The sequence below is a fragment of the Callospermophilus lateralis genome, chromosome 1 (genome assembly GCF_048772815.1).
Source record: "Callospermophilus lateralis isolate mCalLat2 chromosome 1, mCalLat2.hap1, whole genome shotgun sequence".
NCBI classification, from domain to species: domain Eukaryota; kingdom Metazoa; phylum Chordata; class Mammalia; order Rodentia; family Sciuridae; genus Callospermophilus; species Callospermophilus lateralis.
Genome location: NC_135305.1, coordinates 93,511,733 through 93,529,822, shown reverse-complemented (window position 1 = coordinate 93,529,822; position 18,090 = coordinate 93,511,733). Strand labels below are relative to the sequence as shown.

The following is an 18,090-nucleotide window of genomic DNA, read 5'->3' as shown; positions in this document are numbered from 1 at the left end:
TTATATGAACAAAAACACAAAGCACAAAACATCAACATCATATATCACAACAAAGAAATAGTATAAACTAACACAACACACTAACATAATATTGTTAATATAGCATTGTATACCATAGATTAACATTATAACAAGAGAATAGCTTCTTCACACTGAGGCTCATTGTGTCTGCCACAGTGCTGAGTACTTAAGATATGTATGTCATTTAAACCTCACAAAAGCTCCCATAGGTATGACCAACATATTAGAATGTATCACTAAAACATCACATAATTCATATATGAATGAAACTAAAAACTCACATAAATAAAATTCAACTTAATAGGAAGCCAGATATTTGTTTACCTATTAAAATGTTTCACTGCATTCCAAAGGCATGTCTGAACACAACTTATAATTCATTTGAACTGAGGAATCATGTATGTTTTGAACTTGTGAGACAACTCTTCATTTACACATAAGTAACTAATTCACACTTTTCTTAACATATGGCACTTCAAGTTTCTCAGTCTCCAGGTTTGTAAAGAGAATTACATAACTATGTAAGAATTACAACAGGGCAAACTCAAAGAAACTGACAACTGACAGCTAGAGTCAGGAGTAAGAGGTAAGCAGGAGAGAGGTGTGTACCCAATCTTTGGAGGACATTTTAGAAATATGGGGAAATTTTTTTCATTTATCAGTAGAAATAAGAAATCTGAATTATACTAGGAAATTTCCTAATAATAGGGCATTAGTTCAATTAAAAAGAAAAAGCAAAGACTGGGGTTGTTGCTCAACAGTAGAATGCTCACCTAGCATGTGCAAGGCGCTGGGTTCGGTCCTAAGCACTAAATAAAAATAAATAAAATAAAATAGGTGTGCTAATGAAAATGGATAAACATTTAATACAAAAATAAACAAAAAGAAAAAACAGCACTGAGCCAACACTAGTAACTTTTTTAGAGAAAGAAATTAAACTTATGACATCATTTATTAAATGGTTTTAAGTACAGCTCAAATAACTTATCCTCTCCTTACCCAACACATGGTGTACTTCTGCCTCTGTCTCCAGAACTACTTCACCATGCAAAAAAGCACCAGCAGTTCCCTAAAAGCATCACATGCTCATAAACCATTGACTTATGCCTGTACTGGTCTCTCCACCTGGAATGCTACTCTCCTTATCTCTATGGCTCTGACTCATGGGACAAAACTTAACTCAAAGGCCACTTTCTCAGTGAAGTTTTTGCTTTTCCTTCCTTGCACTTTTCTATATCTCTTTGCCTCATTAGAGAATACTGCACCCAGGTCTCCATGATGACATACACCATGGTGCATCAATAGATCTTTTGCTTAATATTAAAAATATATATTTTTAACAAGAGCTCACTTCAGATTTTGTGATTTACTGGTTTCCCAGATCCTTCATTCTGGGGGATGGAAATGGAAAGGAACTAGATAAGAGAGAGAAAGGGGACAGTAGAGGGTATTTGAAATGGCATTAAAATCAAAACACTAAGTTAGAAATTCAATTAAAAATATGCAAAATTTCAACAATGAAAATTGCAAGATATTGTTAAAACTGAAGATGAAAATAAGTGTTGAGATATAATATGTTCATGAATTAGAAGACTTCATATTATTAAAATATCAGCTTTCTCCAAACTGATCAAGAGATTTAACTCAATTATAATCATAACCTTACCAAAAATTTTTAATATAAATTGAAAAGCTAATTCTAAAATATATGTAGAAATGCAAAGAAATGTGCATATCCAAAGCAGTTTTAAAAAGAATAACAAAACTGGGTTAGCTCTACCTAACTTAAAGACTTTTTATAAAATTTGAGTAATCAAAACAGTGTAGTACTAGCTTAAGGATCAATAAATGATCAATTGGACATTAATGGAGCCCAGAAATCAAACAACATCTATATGGCAATTTGACTTTTGACAAAAAATTAAAAGTGATCAAAATGGCAAATATAAAGTTTCTTTTCAGAGGGTACTGAAACAATCATATCAAATTTGGAAAAATGAATAAGCCCTAACTTACAGCATGTAAAAAATATTTAAGATGGATCATATTCTAAATATAAAAATTTTAAAACTAAAAGCTTTTAGAAGAATATACAGGAGGATACTTTAACAATTTCCTAAAGACAAAAAAAGCCATAACTATTTAAAATTTTTTTTTGTGTGTGTAGCTGTCTTAAAGGAGCTCCCACTGGCTTGTTTGAGAAAAATTAAATGTAAAAATGAATAAAGACAGCAATGTTAGAATTTATTTTTGAAAAAGTAAAAATACCCCAAGACAGCATGATCATAATGTAAAAATAGAGAGGGGTGGGAAGAGTTCTCCTTTACAGAAAAAATTTAGGTAAAAAAAAATGTAGAAAGAAATAAAATTAGAAAAACCAATAATTGTCACTTACAGTAATAGTAACTGATTCAGGCAAACATCATTATCACATGATAACAATTATTTAAAAGTTGCTGGGGAATATGATATTCATACTTTCAAAATATCACTTTTTGAATTATTTAATTTCATTGGGAATAATATACCTTTATAGTAGGGAGGTCTGGCAGGCAACACCTGAACCAAGTAATTGAACAGCATCACCAATGCAGAAGCTGGTATGATGTGTCTTTTATTGTGTTGTAATAAGTATATAACATTAATTATGATATATCCCAGCCAGAAATGTTTAACTTGAATTTAGTTTAAGAAACAATCAGAAAAACACAGTACATAGGGCATTCTACAATGTAACTATACTAAACTCCAAGAGAATTCAACATGGTAAAAAATAAAAGAAAACAGAAAAAAAAAAAAAAAAAGAATAGTGGTATGAATACTCTTCAACCTGAAAGAGCCAAAAGAGACAAATATCAAATGCAATGAATAAGCCTAGATTGAATCTTAAATTAAAAAACAAAAGACTACAAAAGACAATGGAGGAATTGATTATAGTTTTGTACTGGTAATACAAAAGAATGCCCTTATTCTTAGGAGACACATGCTGAAGTATGTGACTCACTTCTGATTAGTTCAGAAAAACATAAGGATGTTTTGGGATAGAGTTGTTTTATCTATCTATCTATATATGATAAATATAATTGAACACAATATTTATAATATACACATACACATGTAAAGTATGTCTATATAGCAAAGGAAGTAAATACAAATTTTTGCTGCAAAAACATCATTAATTTTGCTTAAAGTATGTGCTACCTTTAAAAATGTGGAGTGAGAAACTGGAATTATCCTCAAAAACCTCTTAAGTCATTCTATAAAAAGAATGTATGTGGATTTTGTACACATACCTTTGCAAAAAAGTTCTTATGCACATGAAAGTTTATGATGCAGTGATAAACAAAAAGGAATAGCAATATAATATTGCTGAGCATTCAAATTATTTAGCCCTTACTACAACTATAAAATTACCTAACATAAACAGGGAACAGTTGACTTCTAAAGTGCTTGTAACTGCAGATAGGAGTCATTCTGTTTAAATTTTGAGCTAGTGTCACTTAAATACCTAGTAATCTTAATTGCTGTTATCAGGCTTCTTTAAAAGAAAGAGTGAAGTCATATCACACAATGATTTGAGGTCTATAGTTTGCTAGGATTTTTAGTAGAAATGCGCACAAATTGTTATTTTACTATGAGCATTTAAAAGCCATGTTTCTCCTTCATTTGTTCCCTACAATAAAACTCAGACTCTCCCCAGGCAGATGTTTTACAAAGCATCACCTACCAAGCTCAGGTATACCAGGTGTAACTTGCTGCATAGAGCTGACTTGGAGCACTTACAACTACATTTAAAGTGCACTTTCTTCTGTTCCTCCTTTCTTTTAAGAATTTACAGACCAACTCTATGGTAATAACTCTCCATATTGTTTCCCTGGATTTCTTCTGTGTGTTTATTTCCTAGGCCTCATTTTTTTTCCAGTGCAGTTTACATTCCTTTAGGATATAATTAATGCTTTAATTTCATCCTGGCAAATGTGCTAACTCTTTGCTGCTTGGGTTCTGCCCTCATCCATGCTGCAAACACATATACACAACAGTAAAGGCTGCCTATGAAAGTTCTGTAATTTTCAGTAGTTTTCTCATTCAATTACTTCTTTTAACATTAGCAGATAAAAGTAACCCTGTGTGCATTAACGAACTAAACCTTTTGACAATTAATTTAGAAATTAATGACTTAGGAAAAATGAGGAGAAAAAATTAAAGTTATGGTGCTTCTAAGTCATTCCCCTGGAAGACAAAACCCAAGCCTGTTCTTATAATGACTTGATTTCTAAGTGATCAATTTCCTATAGTAATATTAAACATATTACTAAACATTTATTTGACATGAATTACAGGAAAAAATATTAAGATTTAAAGATGGCTAGGTAAATGTTAATCCCATGTATTTTCATAATTTATGAGACAAACATCAAATACTGAGAAGCTGAATCTGAACATGTAATATAAGATTAAGAATTGCACTGGATAATGCCTGGAATGTCAAAGGCTGCCAAGAACCTACCACATCTACTCAGACAGTAGTATCTATCTGAGTGGTATCTATCTGCAAGTATATTTGTGCACCAATGCTGTGGCAGGTCATTCTCTGAGCTCTGGGCATGCGGTTATTAACCAAACCAAAATAGTATCCTATTCTTCCAGAGTTTACCTTTTAGAAATCAGAGATGTTTATGAACAAAGAAGTACTGGGAACACAGTAACTGTAAACTGGGTAATCAATTTAATCTCATTGAGAAGGTGCTAACTGAACAAAAACTAAGAGATAAGGGGAAAATGCCAGGGAAACATCAGAAGGAAGAGCACTGCAGGTAGAAGGAAGACAGAGGACAAAGGTCTTGTGAGGGGTGAAGCTGGCCAGTAGGACAGAGGGGCTGAATCATGAGTGGAAGGGCAACAGGAGATAAGGACAGAGAAGTTAACAGGGGCTGGGCCTGTCAGACTGTATATACCACTACAAAGGCTTCTACTCTGAATGAGATGGTTTTCAGCAGAAAAGAAACATGACCAACTTAAGCTCTAAGAGGTTCTCTGGCTGCTCTGTTGAGAGATGCACAGAAGTAGGAAGAATGGTCAGCAGACCACTGAAATAACTGAGAGAGAAGCTGTACTAACAGTAGAACAGGGTGATGGCAGTGGAGTGTTATGCCAGATTCGTGGGACCCCAATAGACCTCCAGGGGCCGAATCCAATGCAATCACACAAGAGTCTTTATTGCAAGCTTGAGCCTGGACTCACAACTGTTCCCGACGCAGTGGTCCCAGGGAGTGAGTCCCGGTCCTTTGTTCAGTGAGATTTTATAGGTTTTGAGGGGATACTCTATGCCTCACAACATCACACCACAAATCATTCCATACCACGGGAAAATCAAACAACAACTCTTAACATTGATTAGCACATTCACTGGTGGGAACAAGTTGGGTAGGGTGATTGGCTAGTACAAGAGGGGGGTTCATTTGAACTGATTGGTTTAGGCCACAAGGGGTGTACGTGCTAAACTACATGGTTTCCTAACATGTTCTCAACCACCATAAACTACGTGGGGGTCATCTGGCATTCTAGGTATTTTCCCTGTCTTATGCTGATTGGAGGTTGCTAGGGGGGTTGCTAGGGGTCCTCACCTAGCCTAACTGAGTCAGGGACACTTGGCGCTGCAGACCTTCCTTAGGACAGGCCTTGAGGTAGAAGCTGCTCTTATTTATTTATTTTTTAAAATGGAGTCACATTAGTTTCTCATGAGTAACCAATTCATTGGTTCTAAAGACAGCCTAACGCATTTGGTTGTAGATTGGTTGTGATTCATAGGAGAAAATGAGGACTAAAAAATAAGAGAAAGGGATTGCTATTTACTGAAACAGGGATAGAGGAGGGGCAATTTTAAGAGAGAATATCCATTCTGTTTATGTGAAGTATGTGATATTCAAATTGATGAAATAAACAGATATGAATCCGAAGTTCAGGGACAGTCTTGGCCAGAGATGTGTATTTCTGAGTCAACCGCATATACATGGAATTTAAATTCCAAAAGTATACTAATAACAAGTTTCTCCTTTCATGCCATTAGAGAAAAAAGCAAAAACTATTGAAGCATACTTTTATTTGTAAAACTGAGAATTATTATGAGATGGGCCCTATATGAGCCCTTAAGTGTTCCCATTTTGGTAAACCATGGACTTTGAAACCAATAAAATATAATACCACACAGATATTTAAATGGATTTAAAAGGTAATACAAGAGTTCTCCTGTTCTCAGCAGAATTTGTATCTACTCAAAAGGAAGATATATAAAAAATACAAGTGAATGATCATAAAGAAGGAAAAAATGAAGTGTATACTCTGAACAATAATATGCCACACTGGGGATGTTGTATGGTCCAGAGGAAGAAGAAGCCAGGTAGAAGAAAGACATCTGCTAATATGTATTTATTCTTCTACGAACTACAAGTTAGCAAAATAGCAAATGTCACAGAGTGGCCAAAGTCACGTGGGGTGATACATAAGACCTGTTAGCTCACCAATCCCACAGGGGTCAACAAGTTGGTAGCTAATTATCTCCCTAGCACCAGCAAGTCAAAGGGGTGGTGGCATGTTACAGCTGCACCTCATCACTGGTTTGATGACAGTCCTTTTCAAGATAAGCTCTGAGGAACAAAAATGTTCTTTGACTTGTGTATCACCTTTTTCAGATGCAGCTCTCAGGTTGCCCAGAGGAAGTGGAACAACATGGTCTCCACTGGTAACTTCCTCAATTTCTACTTTCTTGCTCCAACCTCATTTCCCTCTTTGTTAATCTCTCTGGTACTCAGATTGATTTTGCGGTTGTTTCCCTTACTTGTATCAGTTCTAACATCTACACTCAAATATTTTCTCCACAGCTCACCTAGAAATTCCTTTGACTTAATCTTCCAAGTCGAAGAAGATATTTATAATCCCATTTCCCTTCAGGAGACAAATAAGGTCACTTCTACAAAAGACTGCTGATTTTCTTTTTGCCTGCTGCCCATCATTTTCCAGAACTTTTTCTTGTTCCCACAGAGAAAAATCTACAATTAACTTTCCTAAAACTCATAATAAATGTATTATAAAATACCTGAAGGCTAGCATGAAATTATCACTCTCTCTGCCAATTTGGACTCATTAACTCTTCAGCCATCAGCAGATAAGTATTCAAAGGAGCCTTGGTGCTCCTCCTTGCTCATATATATTACTAGGAATACTTTAAGCTTTCTCTTTGAGATATGTTGTCTTAGTTGAATTATTTTTCAGACAGATCAAAGCCCCTCCATTAAAAAACTTACAATATCTTCTATTCAATATGAGAACATCTCTGTACCACACAAAGCCACTTCTTCAACACTTATCACTACAAGCAACTTTTTTTTTCTATTTTTCTCTTTTTGCAAACAACTTTCAAACAAATCTTGTTACCTCTCAACACAGACCTGGACATTTTATTGAGCTATATCTGAAAATCAATAGCATCAATGGTGGTCAGCTCACTTCTCTACTAGGAATCACAGAAAGTATACACCTGTTTTAGTAACTATCTTTCATTCCAAAGACTGATTTAAGACTGTGCTCATCACATATTCTTCATAGGCCTTCCAAGACCTATCTTTTCAATACAGAAAAAAAACAGAAGCTGAATTATAAGCTGACTGGTAAGCAGTCAGCAGAGCTATGCAGAGGCAAGTTTTTTTGTGTATGTTTTTGTTGTTTTGATTCAATATCACAAGACTCCTTCTCTGAAAGACAGGAGATAATGGTTACTGAAAATGTCACTCTAGGTGACAAGGCCATCTTCCACTCATTGCCCCTGTGGTAGCTGGAGTGGTAGTCCAGTAGCAACATTGGGGAAGATATGACACCAACTTCCTATTACGCAAACTAGAGGAGGACAATAAAAGAGAAGCCATTCCAATTCATGTTCAAGAGAAATTGCATACTTTATTTCCTATAAGGTGATACATTGACAGGATGGCACACAGGTCCAAAAATAAATTCCTAATCTCTACTGTAGCCCAAGGTTTGCCGTTGAAAGCTTAGTGCATGTGACAGATAGGGAAAGACAATCAAAAAATCTTGATAACCTAGATTTAGTATTCTTTTCTCTTTCCAACTGGCAATAAAACAGGAAACTAAACCTTCAAAAGATGAGCATCAGATATGAGTTCTGGATCACCTATATCAACCTAGCTTATGTTTCAGAAAACAGAATCACTTAAAAAATATCAAAGGCCGGTATCTATAAAACTCAGTCAAACAATGGGCTAATATACCTCCAAAATATTGTGTGCTGTACTGATAAGGAGAGCAGGTTTAGAGCACAGGTAACAAAGGCAGAGAATATAACAAAGTAGTAGGATCTTCTTAAAGTCACAGGTTCTCAATAAAAGCTGAAATTGGCACCATTCTTGAAAATTTTGATATTACATGTTTTTAAAAAGATAAGCAATTATAAAATAAAAAACTTATGTCTAAAAATATAGGCATTGATATAGACACACAGCCTGCAAATGATTTAAAATGTTTATGATCAGAATAATTAACCAATAATAACCAGTAATATCTTGTTTATAGCTTTTTTTTAAAAAAAATGTGCTTAAGTTTTATTCTTCTGCTACTTCCAACCTCAAAACATTCCTTATTGGTAGCTAATTTAATCCCCTTATTAATTCTCACCAGTCAACTTCACTGTTTTCTCAAATCTCTCTTATATATTACTCCATCAATTATGTCTCACCTCCAGAACACTCATTTCTCTGCTTAAAACATCATTTCCCTCAGCCAATGCTCCAGCTGCTCTCTTGCACTATGGCTACCTTTGTTGTATTTGTCCCTTGCATAGAATGCCTTTTCTTCCACCACACTATTAACAGCAGTAAAAGACTATTAATTGTTTAAGGAAGCTTAAGTATCACTTCCTCAAACTTCCTCTGATCCCCTAATGCTGTGTTTTGGACATCCCTAGAACTTTTGATTTGAGTTCCTCCCTGCAAGTTTTGTGTGCCATAAGCATGTTCCCCCGGTGTGGTGGTATAAGGAAATGTGGAACCTTTAAGAGATGAGACCTGGTGGGAGGTAATTAGGTCATTAAGGGTTATCACTCTTGGAAGAAGTTAATGTCATTTTTATGGGACCCCAGTTAGTTCTCAAAAAAGCTGTTATAAAAGATCAAGCCTGGGCTGGGGATGTGGCTCAAGCGGTAGTGCGCTGGCCTGGCATGCGTGCGGCCCAGGTTCGATCCTCAGCACCACATACAAAGATGTTGTGTCCGCTGAAAACTAAAAAAATAAATAAATATTAAAAAATTCTCTCTCTCTCTCTCTCTCTCTCTCTCTCTCTCTGAAAAAAAAAAAAAAGATCAAGCCTATCTCCTGACTCTCCTGTCTCACCATCTGACCACTCACTTCTACACACAGCATTTCCTTTTCTGCTCCTCCACCATTTTGTGAAGCAGTCAAGAGGACCCTCCCCAAGAACAAACCAATGAGACACTTGATCTTGGATGCCTCAAAAATTGAGCTAAATAAACCTCTTTACACAACCTCAGGTACATTGTTATAGCAACAGGAAGCAGAATAATATATATTCCATATATCCTTCCTTATTGTATTCCATATACACATATTTATTTAGTGTATATTCCACATATCATTCTAATCATTCATATTCAGATATCATTAACAGCTCTTTTTCTTAGGATTACACCAAAAGCTCCTAGAGAATGCTTCCATATCCTTAGCACACAGAGAAATACTTGGCACATGTTAGGCATTTGATTTATTTGTTGAAGTAATGAGTTACAAATATCATTTTATAAAAGTACAGAGTCTGAATATTTAATATCTAAAATTAGACAAGTTTACACATGACTGAGGTTTCAACATATTAAATAAATCAAGAACAATCTCCAGTAACTGAACTTGATGATGAAATTAACAAAAGATGCCTAATCTTCCAAAATTATCTAAATTGGTCATCCCTCTTTCCAATATATTTTGAATACTAGTTTGTGAAATAATTCTAATAACACACTAAAATGGAAACAAATATATCATAAATATGAAAAAAATGTAATAAGTCACTACACAAGTGGGAAAATACCTGCCTGAAATAAATAGATATATTTATTATCTACCACATGTAAAACATATGTTAATCACCCCACAGGAAAATGAAGATGGAAAAGACTTGGTCTCCATCCTAAAGTACCCTTTCCTAAAGAAGTAACACAATTATATAAATAATTAGAAAACAGTCTAAGATAATTATAATATAAAGAAGATTGAATATCACCTTTTGTGACCAGAAAAGGCTTCATGAAAAAGTTGACCTTAGAAAAAATATATGAATCTGGAAGAAATGAAAAGCTGTTCTATTCCAAGAAAGAGGCAGACTAGAGCAAACCAAAAACAGAGGAAAGTTCAAGAAGCATGTCAGTGAACAATGAGTTACTATTTTAGTTAGCTTTTCTGCAACTGTGACCAAAAGGCCTGACAAAAACAATTTTAGAGGAGGAAAATTTTATTTTGGTGCTCACAGTTTGAGAGGTCTCAATCCATACATGGTTGACTATTACTTTGGGATGGAGGAGAGGGAGAACAAATGGCAGAAGAGTGTGGCAGAAGAAAGTGGCTCAGGATATAGCCACCAGGAAGCAGCAAGAATGAGCTCCACTCACTGGGGGAAAAATGTAAACCCCAAGGGCATGCTCCCATTGACCCAGTCTCTCCAGCCACACCTTATCTGCCAGCAGTTACCACCCAGTTAACCCCGTAAGGTGATTAATGCATTGATTAGATTAAGGCTCTCATCACTCAATCATTTGACCTCTAAACTTTCTTGCATTGTCTCACACTTGAGCTTTTTGGGGATACCTAATATCTACACCATAACAGTTACCCTGGGTCTGAAGAGAGGCCCACATGAGAGAAACAGAAAAGATGTGACTGGAAGGCTAGAACAGAAGTGCATGGACAGATCATGAAGGGATATGAAAAGCAAGCATGAGACTGTGTTCTTGACTGAGGATGCCACGGTCCTGAGGACAAGGAAAACACCAAGGACAGAAAGAGTTTACGGCTTCTAAAAACTTAGCACAGAGCCATGTCAGGCAGGGAGTTAAACATGGACTCCATGTTTATGGGTTGTCATGAAAATGAGGTATGACTGTACTTCATTTCTCAAGTATGCAGTCATTTAATTCTAGAACCTATGTTTTCTCAGGGTCCTCAGTGTCCTCTGAGATGTTTATGTTAATTCTTAGACAAGTGGAGGTCACATAGACAAGTGGAGGTCATAAAATAAAAAAGTTATGAACAGTGCTTTCCAAAGCTGTGAGAAGTCCATAACTTTTAAACTAAGCAGCAAGTATTAACATTTCAAAGTGTGCTGAATGACCAGCTTTATGCCATGCTCTTTTTTTATCCTTAAAAGAACATAAGACAACCACTGCTAGTCTAGAAGACCTACCCTTCTATCCTTATACCAACCTTCTGCTCCCCATAGAGAATAGACCTTATTTTCCCTATCAAATGAACACACACATCCTGGACTGCCAAAGTACTGCAAAATCTACACAAAAGACCTCAAAATGATGTTATGGCCAAATCTTGCCCATATATAGGTGACAGGGTGTGTCTGCTGGCTTGCACAATGTTTTGTAAACACTAAATTGTCAACATGAAAAGGAGTTTTTCATATAAATAAAATCTAGATTTCTAGCTTCTCTTGAAAAATAGGAAATTTGGGCAATATTCTCAGTTTACCAGTTTGCTACACAGACACCTTATTTGCTGCTAGGCCTTCCTGGTCCTTGTAAGCATTTACTTTTCCTTCTGCCTTACTGGGTTTTTGGATCCCTAATAGATAGTAATTATCTAGAGTAGGCTTTGCTGAGTCAGAGTTCACCGACTACACTGCTTGGTTTTACAGCTTAGTACTACCACTGACTAGCTGTATAATTTGAACAAGTTACCCAACCTCTCTATTTAAGTTTCTTCTTCTATAACATGACAATAAAACTCTTAATTTTGAGGACTGCTTGGGGAATTAATTAGTTTATATAAAACAGTGGTTCTCAATGGGACGGTAAGAGGAGGGCAAAGGACTGTGCCCTCCAACCCTACAGCCCTAGAGAATTTGGCAATAATGAGGATATTGTTAGTTGTCAGGACTAGATGAGATGCCACTGACATCAGGAGGCCAGCGAGGGTCCTTAACAAGACAGCCACCAAAAATACAGAACTTTCCAGCTGAAATGTCACTGGTGCTGAGGATGAGAAACACTGACACTGTCAGAATGAACCCAACAACTATGTATAACCATTAATATTTAAATAAATAAAAAAATATTTAAAGAATATATATTGTCCTGAAAATACACAACATAGAAGCCCGTGATTACCACAATTTAGAAGACAGTAGGCCAAATCCTTCTAACCTCCAGATTCAATACAATGAGGACATTCACACTAACTAGTCCCAAGATATTTCTTGGAAAGTTGCAACACAGAGGAAATAAAAAAGAAGAGTTTTAAAATAAAAAGTACTGAACCTAATACTACCAATGCCTGACCAGAAAGACCCTCCAGGTTTAAATAGCTCAGAGCTAGACTGAGGTGAGTGTTCAGGCTTTGATCTTGATTCACAGCAACTCCAGATCTATGTTGACTCCAAACAAAACAAGGGAAGCAATGATAAAGGCCCTAGCTGTGATGATACATCATTTAAGAGGCTGCCAGGAGTTCTGACGCAGGATTTCAGATTCAATGATGGCCTGTAACAAGTTCCTGCTGTAAGGAGTCATGAGTAATGAGTAGGCTTCATAGACCAGCACTGGAAGAATCTAAGGGGCCCTGAGCTAATTTCTCTGTGAGCCTGTCTTCTCATCCATAATACTGAGAAGTAGAAATCGCTGTTACTATTTCTCAATCCCATTAACACAGAGTTCACTGATTTTATTCATTTATTTTGTAAAAGTGTATTCTCAACATTTACAGCCCAAAGATGTGAGGTCCTCTAAAGGGACCTCTGGTCAACTGTAGAAGTCAGACCCTTAACTGAAACAGGAAAGACCTTCTAGAACCAAAACCAAGAAAAGCCTAACAGGGCCTCTCTCAAAGACAAGAGTGATAAATGGGTAAATAAAACTAGAGGGCTCTAGGATCTGTAAAAACCATTGCATTAATACCACAGATTGCTGTCCTTTAACCTAAAGTCAACAAAGATTGGGAGATCCATGTCTACTACTGGGCATTACCACAAATATCAAGATTGGTATACCAGGTTGTTAAGAAAAACTCCCAAAAGTTCTGTGAAAAGAAAAGGCTGCCACTAGAAAAACACAGGAGATTTTTTTTTTTTTCTTGTAAGTTTGGCATTTGAGTGGACTGAGTGGTACAGGTAGAACTTTGACCAGCTGGAGTTGTACATCCAAAGAGCATTACAGGCAGAACACAAGTAATGGCACCAAAACTAAAAGCCAGGATTACAGTTTAGTGTGCTGGTTCACATGGATGCTACTACTAAAATGTGGGATCAAATCACAACATCCTGGATTATTTGAACTTGGCCATCAACTGCATGAACAATCTTGAGACAGAGACACTCCATCAAAACATTGTTTTACTATTGTAGCTTAAAGAGCAAAAGCTGTCTTTTGTCTAAATTTAAACATCTTCCAACATTTAATAAATAAGATTAATTTCTTTAACAGTATTCTAGTTTGGCTAATAAAAAAAGATAATCTTCATTAAGAAGATTGGTCAAAAAATCACCCAGAAAGCAAATTAATCTATTTATCAATCTGTTTTATTTCATATATTCTAATCATAATTATTAAAATAAGCAAAGTTTAGAAATAAATAATAGTTATTTTTAAATTTTCTTATTTTGCAAGCTAATTTCTACTTTTTAAAAATATATTTCTAAAAAAGAGAAATTACACCACTGAGCTGACCCAAGGACTTCCTTAATTATAAGAACAAACTCTAGTTGCCACCAGAAACTATGAGCTACCAAACTCTAAGCATTATTCCCACACTTCTAAGCATAAGGTTAAAGCTGGGAAAATAGTAACAAATTTTAAATTCTCTTTCAAAAATTTCTGAAATTATAACTTTAAAAAGTCATTTTTAAATCATGTTCTTCTAACAAAAACCAAGGATTCATCCAGAGAGTTTACACCTACTCATTACTCAGAAAAGGGAAGAAAAACAAAGCAAAGGGTTATTTTAGCCCAAGAAAAAGCACTGTCTCATCTTTTTTAAAAATTACCTTTTAAGAGTTTATGGGCAGTACATTCTAGATGTTAAATTATTATGTTTTTATATTTATATACACAGAAATATTGTGGGATAGTCAAGAAGGTAGAGAAGAAAAAAAATTGGGCTGAAAATCAGCAGGGTTATAACTGCCATCAGTTTTTACACTGTGTTTTGTTCTGGAAATCAATGAACTTCTCTGGGCCTCCACAGCTCCACCTTTAAACTAAAGGTCAAATCACACAATCTCTAAAATGCCACAGCATGAAACAAAGTTTAAATAACAGAGATATGCAGTTGCTATTACATATTCAAAGAAGCAAGGGGTGAAGCAGAAGGAAGTTAAGATTTCAGAGTAAGGCTAATGAGCTCCATCGCAATCAGCTGAGTGGCCTTAAGAGTAACTTTCCTGTACTCTTGAAAAGGTCTAATATTTACCTTTGCAAGATGGTGGAAGGATCAGAATGTATGCAATGTACTTGGCACACTGTATGCATTAAATAAAAGCAGACAGAGCATCCCTGGGCAGTAATATCTACTTAACCAATTAACGCAGTTTCCTAGAGCTTGGCTGGGATACAGCAGACTGACAGTGCTTTCCTAATAGAAAGAAGGTAAAGATAATAAGGAAGAAGATTCATGGTTAGGAGATAAAAGTAGCCCTTGAAGATAAACAAAGGCTTTGAGTCCTATACATAATAACAATGAAAAAACAACTACATGGACATTCTTTTCATTAAAAAGACCCCTGGAAGAAGGAAGAAATATATGCATACACATACATATGTATGTGTGTGTGTATATACACAAACACACACACACACACAGACACACACATATATATTTCTATATATACACACATATAATATACAATAATTCATAGTATATTATGCAATATAAAATATATATTACATATATAATATAACAATTTCATAACCAAAAGGCAGAAAGTTTGTCAGAACTTATGAATGCCTCTAAACAAGAACAAGGACTCTGAGATAGATATATAGATGTAGATATATAGATAGATAGATATAGATAGATAGATACACACATCATCTTTCCTTAACATGTCTGCAACTCTCACAGCAGATACAGATGATACAGCTCCTGCTCACCTCTCCAGTATCCCCTCCTATCACTGTCCCCCCACATCACTCTCCCGTAAGTTTATTCTGCTCTAGCCATACTAGCTTCCCTTCATCCTCAGAACATGCCAAACTCATTCTTTCTTTAGTTTTGTTTTTTTGTTTTTGTTTTTGTCTTTGCACTATTTGAGAAACTTCCAGATCTTATCATGGCTGACTCATTCTAAACATTCAGTTACCACTCCAACCATCACCTTCTCAGGAAAATCTTCCCCACAGGTAAATTTGCCCACACCCCCAGTATACCAGAGTTCCTTCCCCTGTAATATATTCTCTAACATTTATTACTACCTAAAGTCATTTTTTGGTTTGCATGTACATTGTATCTCCATCAAAAGACAAGGTCTTGAGGTGAGGGACCTCATCTAAATTGTTCATTACTCAATCCCAAATACCTGAAACAATGGGTAGCCCAGACAGATATTCATCAGATGAAACTGTCCAATGAATAAATTCAAAATTACATCAATCACCTTTCCTTCTATGAAAATAAGTAGTCATCAGAAGCCATAAAGTTCATTTCTTTAATGCAGTTTTCTATAATGCAATAATGCAACTTTAAAAGGTCCATGTTAGAGATGGTAAGATCTTAAAGAGAATAAATGCTTCCTGATAATACAAAATATTATATATTATATCATACAGTTTGTATACATTATATTCTATATATTGTACATTACATATTTTCATTTCATGTACATTAATTACCCACTACTTTATTATCAGAATACATAAATAAAGCACAGATATGGTAAGTTGTTTTGTTTCATCAAATCTTGCTTCTAGATAGAGAGATGGGCAGATGGACTATAGATGGTAACTACCTTTCAGAAACCTTCCACACAAAGAAATCTGACATAACACACTGAACTAACTCCAGTGTATTTAGAAATTAGACCTGTTACTTTGCAACCTCACTGAATGTATCCAAACTATTTATGAGTCAAGAGATTTATTCAAGTAATTCCACCTGTGAAATAGAAGATAAATGAATGATGAACAACTGCTATATTAAGAGAATGATAAGAAAAATGCCAGTGTTAACCCATGTTTGAAATCAGAGGGGAAAAAAAATCCCTTCCTAACTCTAAACCAAAAGAAAGCATGCTACCTATATTTAAAAAAAAAAAAAAAAAATGCAAAATGAGTGGGCAAAGCAGTGAACTGAAACCATCTCCAGAACAATCATGACTCAGACTTTAATCTTTATTTTGTTTTGTTTTGAACATGGCCTTTCTTGATGAATACAAGAGGCCCATAAACGACTGTGTCTGGACAACCCACGCTTCACCCCCTAGTCACCATCCTTGGTCATTCTTCAGGGTCCATGGCCCAATATAGGGATGGACCCCACAAGGACCTCGCTCGGGCCCGCGAAGTGAAGAAATGGAGACCTCACTACCTGAATCCGTCCCTAAATCCCTGCCCTGGGAGCAGTGGGTCTTGGAAATCTGCAACTTCACTTTTGCATCCATTATAAATGCCTTGTCCCTCCTCCTTCCCGGGGGGGGATCTCGCAAGGGCTCCGTAAACAGAAGGGAACGACAGGGTTATGGCCTCCGTCTGCTGGACTCTCCAGGAACCCAGTTAGGTGGCCTGACCTCAGGGACTCAGTTTTCGAACCTGTCAAACAGGGTGACACGAAACCCAGCCTACCTCATCGGGTGGTTCCGGGCCGGCCGCCCCAGACTGGCCCGGAGACAGTGGCTCAGTGGTCGCGCCCTCCAGGGATCTCCGGGGCGGCGGGGTGGGGCTCGGTGGGGCGGGACCAGGCACCCAGCCCAGCAAGCGAAGCGCAGCCCACCGCCCGCAGCCTGCCGCCCTAGGAGCTCCTCGAGTACCCGGCCATGACGTCAACACGCTGACGTTCACGCACAGAAGCCGCATCTCGCTCCAGGGTCCAAAGACTGAGTGCTTGGCGAGCTCTAGAGAAACTACTCGATTGGACAGAAAATATGTCAGTCATCTACTGACCAATAAGAGACGGGGGAAGACGGGAGCCGGGGAGCTGGACTGCCCTTAGGAACGGGTGGGAATCTGGGACTCTGACTTCGAAAACCTTGAGCTGGTTGGGCTTTCCCGCAATTTGTACTACATCGTTTTAATTAGTGTGGGCTTTTTCTTTTTTTTACGATTATGCCTTTGCCACTTTTTTTCAGTCACTTGGTAGGAATATAGCCCCTGGGCTCGTGGAAAACAATCACAGGGAGGATTTCAGATCCTCTGGGCACCTCCCATTGATCTCTTCTGTACAGAAATAGGGCGTCCCACTTCTATGCCAGTACTGTGTTAGATCCACTTTGAATTCTCAAGTCCTCCAGACCTATTTAGGAGACATTTTCTCTGTGAGTCTATTGCGTAACTAACATCTCTTACTTATAGTTGTATCTAATTATATGTGTATGTTTCTTTGAGATTGGGCATCACTTATTGTTTTATTTAGACTAACTTTGCTTTTTCCCCTAGTAGATGCTACAGTTACATCGTTCAAATTTTTACAGTTACAATGGGTAGACAGTGAATATTCTTCACATCTCAGTTCCTCGGGTTTTCAGTTGCCACTGGAGTCGACCGGTACTGCTGATTTTTTGGATATTCTTCCAAAGTCATTCTGAGTGCTATTGTTGATTTTAAATTACACAAGTGAAATA

General features: G+C 36.6%; 1 protein-coding gene across 4 annotated transcripts in view; it reads right to left on the bottom strand.

The window, feature by feature from the left end:
* Stard3nl (STARD3 N-terminal like) overlaps nt 1-17,280 on the bottom strand; it is a 69,386-nt gene extending 52,106 nt beyond the window's left edge. For all 4 annotated transcript variants that reach the window (XR_013088945.1, XR_013088944.1, XM_076836286.1 and 1 more), the window contains exon 1: nt 17,096-17,280. The gene's annotated coding sequence lies outside the window, so the exon portion shown is untranslated. The remainder of the gene's footprint in view (nt 1-17,095) is intronic.
* Between the last annotated feature and the right edge of the window lie 810 nt (nt 17,281-18,090).